Genomic DNA, 2500 nt, shown 5'->3' with positions numbered 1-2500 from the left:
ACCTTAACCTAAGTTACACTGCACCTTAACCTAAGTTACACTGCACCTTAACCTAAGTTACACTGCACCTTAACCTAACTTACACTGCACCTTAACCTAAGTTACACTGCACCTTAACCTAACTTACACTGCACCTTAACCTAACTTACACTGCACCTTAACCTAACTTACACTGCACCTTAACCTAACTTACACTGCACCTTAACCTAACTTACACTGCACCTTAACCTAACTTACACTGCACCTTAACCTAACTTACACTGCACCTTAACCTAACTTACACTGCACCTTAACCTAACTTACACTGCACCTTAACCTAACTTACACTGCACCTTAACCTAACTTACACTGCACCTTAACTGTCACATGTAACGTCACAGGAATGTAGCTTTGCCTAACAGCAACCCTCTGAACATAGTTCACTGCTTGGATCCTCTGGTGTCATGTGTATTTCTTGATGCCATGGTGCGTACCCTCACATAAAGGTCTTTCGAGTGTTGCGTACTTTCTACACAGTCCCGCTAACCACTGGAAGGGTGTACCGCTACAGAACGAATATCGCCCTCCCCTCCTGCCCTTCCAAGCTGGTCGGTCAGGCGTTTGTTTGTGAAATGAGCCTTGCAGCTGTTCAGTTGCATTCGGTTGTCGATGCAGTCAGTGTACGTTGTGGTACGGCCTGTGTGGACTGTCCGCTGATGTACGCGTAACCCACACTGATCATCCGTCGTTACGTACTGAGTGACATAATGTGGCACATGCTTGACCGTACACCGGCTGCGCCCTACAATGGCGAATCATAAGGGCCATATGTTGTGCACGATGCTACTTGTCTCGTCTCCCCATTACAGCGAGATTGCACTGTTGTACGCCGTACAGACATGTGGTAAGTAGGTACGGACGAAAGTATTGCATGTTGGCCCCCCCCCCCCCCTCCTCCCTCTGCCGGGAATCAGCGTGAGCCGTCTGTTGATGTAGCGACGAGGGTTTTCCTATTTAATCGTATTGCCCCACACAACATGATAGCACGGTGGACCGCGTTCCACATCTGCGACATGCTACAGAGGCCGGTTGACAGTCGACCGCGCAAGGGACATTGCACACGTGCGCGGACCATCTTCCACGTGTTCTCTCGTGTACATGCCGCAGTGTGTATGTGGGCTGATGTAGCGTGTCGTGACACATAACATGCAGGCATGCCAGAATCGTAGATTTCGCAAATGTAGATTGACGTATACGTTTGCTGCCAAAGATCCGCAAATGAACTGGAAATCAGTTGTTGAGCGGTTGTTCGCGCTGCAGGTGCATCGGTGATAGCGACGATCGGTACATCTGTGAACCGGTTGTTTCGGCGGTACCCGCCATGCCCCCGAACCTGAGTTGGCCATGTGGGTATGAAGCGATACGAGGCTGTGGCTTGGCGGGACAGTCCCCGGCCGGTGAGGGGGGGCCGCCCGGCGTGCTGGCCGCGCGCTGCGTGAGCGCACGCACTACAGCCGGCTGGTGGGGGGCGCCCAGTGGCAGGAGCGCCGGCCGACGGGCCCGGCTGGCGTCCCAGCTATGCGCCGGCGCACCCTGCGCGCGGCGCCAGGCGGCCAAAGTGGGTTCTGCCGAGCCCGGTGCGAAGCGCGGTGGACATCTGCAGTGTGCTGGTCCGATTGCGGACTGTGTGCGTTGAGGATGCGCCGCCGCCCGGCACTCGGCGTCGCGACGCCGTCTGCTGCTCGGTCGCCCCCAGCGGTTCTCGCAGGTGGTTTGTATCGCAGCTCTGCGGACGTGTTGGCGCGTGCGCTGTGCTGGGAGAGTTCGCTTCTGCACCCAAGTGGGGCTTTGCCCTTCTGTGGCGCTGGCGTTGGAGCTGCCGGTCACCGTAGGTGGCGCGTGTTGTTTCCCGCCGGCAATGCCACGACAGCACGCTCCCGGGCCTCTGTCGGCAGCGGCAAGCTCAGTTGGGAGCACGGGTGTTCGCACTGAAAGCGTCTACTCGCCTATCTCCGGGCGATTGCGCCTCTCTCGAACCCGACCAAGTACTTAGGACGGCGCTGCGCGCCGCCGGGACCTGAGAGGGTTTCGAGGTGTATCGTGCAGGGGAGCTCAGCCTCCTCCTGTTTGCAGAATAATTGAGCGGACGCTTGCGTGTTCGCGCGGGCCCTCGGGACACACTCCCGGGCGGCCGGCTGCTCAGCTCTCGTTGACGCAGCTCCCTGGTTGATCCTGCCAGTAGTCATATGCTTGTCTCAAAGATTAAGCCATGCATGTCTCAGTACAAGCCGCATTAAGGTGAAACCGCGAATGGCTCATTAAATCAGTTATGGTTCCTTAGATCGTACCCACGTTACTTGGATAACTGTGGTAATTCTAGAGCTAATACATGCAAACAGAGTCCCGACCAGAGATGGAAGGGACGCTTTTATTAGATCAAAACCAATCGGATTGGCTCGTCTGGTCCGTTTGCCTTGGTGACTCTGAATAACTTTGGGCTGATCGCACGGTCCTCGTACCG

The 2500-nt window shown here is 55.6% G+C and overlaps 1 non-coding gene across 1 annotated transcript in view; it reads left to right on the top strand.

Annotated features, from left to right (window-relative positions):
* The first annotated feature begins 2198 nt into the window (after positions 1-2198).
* Positions 2199-2500, top strand: part of LOC126318392 (small subunit ribosomal RNA) — a 1893-nt gene continuing 1591 nt past the window's right edge. Inside the window, exon 1 of the ribosomal RNA XR_007557270.1 lies at positions 2199-2500. This exon is cut by the window's right edge and continues 1591 nt beyond it. This is a non-coding gene — a ribosomal RNA (small subunit ribosomal RNA).

The sequence above is a fragment of the Schistocerca gregaria genome, unplaced genomic scaffold, assembly GCF_023897955.1.
Source record: "Schistocerca gregaria isolate iqSchGreg1 unplaced genomic scaffold, iqSchGreg1.2 ptg000667l, whole genome shotgun sequence".
Lineage (NCBI taxonomy): Eukaryota > Metazoa > Arthropoda > Insecta > Orthoptera > Acrididae > Schistocerca > Schistocerca gregaria.
The sequence above is the reverse complement of the archived record's forward strand: the minus strand, read 5'-3'. Positions and strand labels throughout refer to the sequence as shown.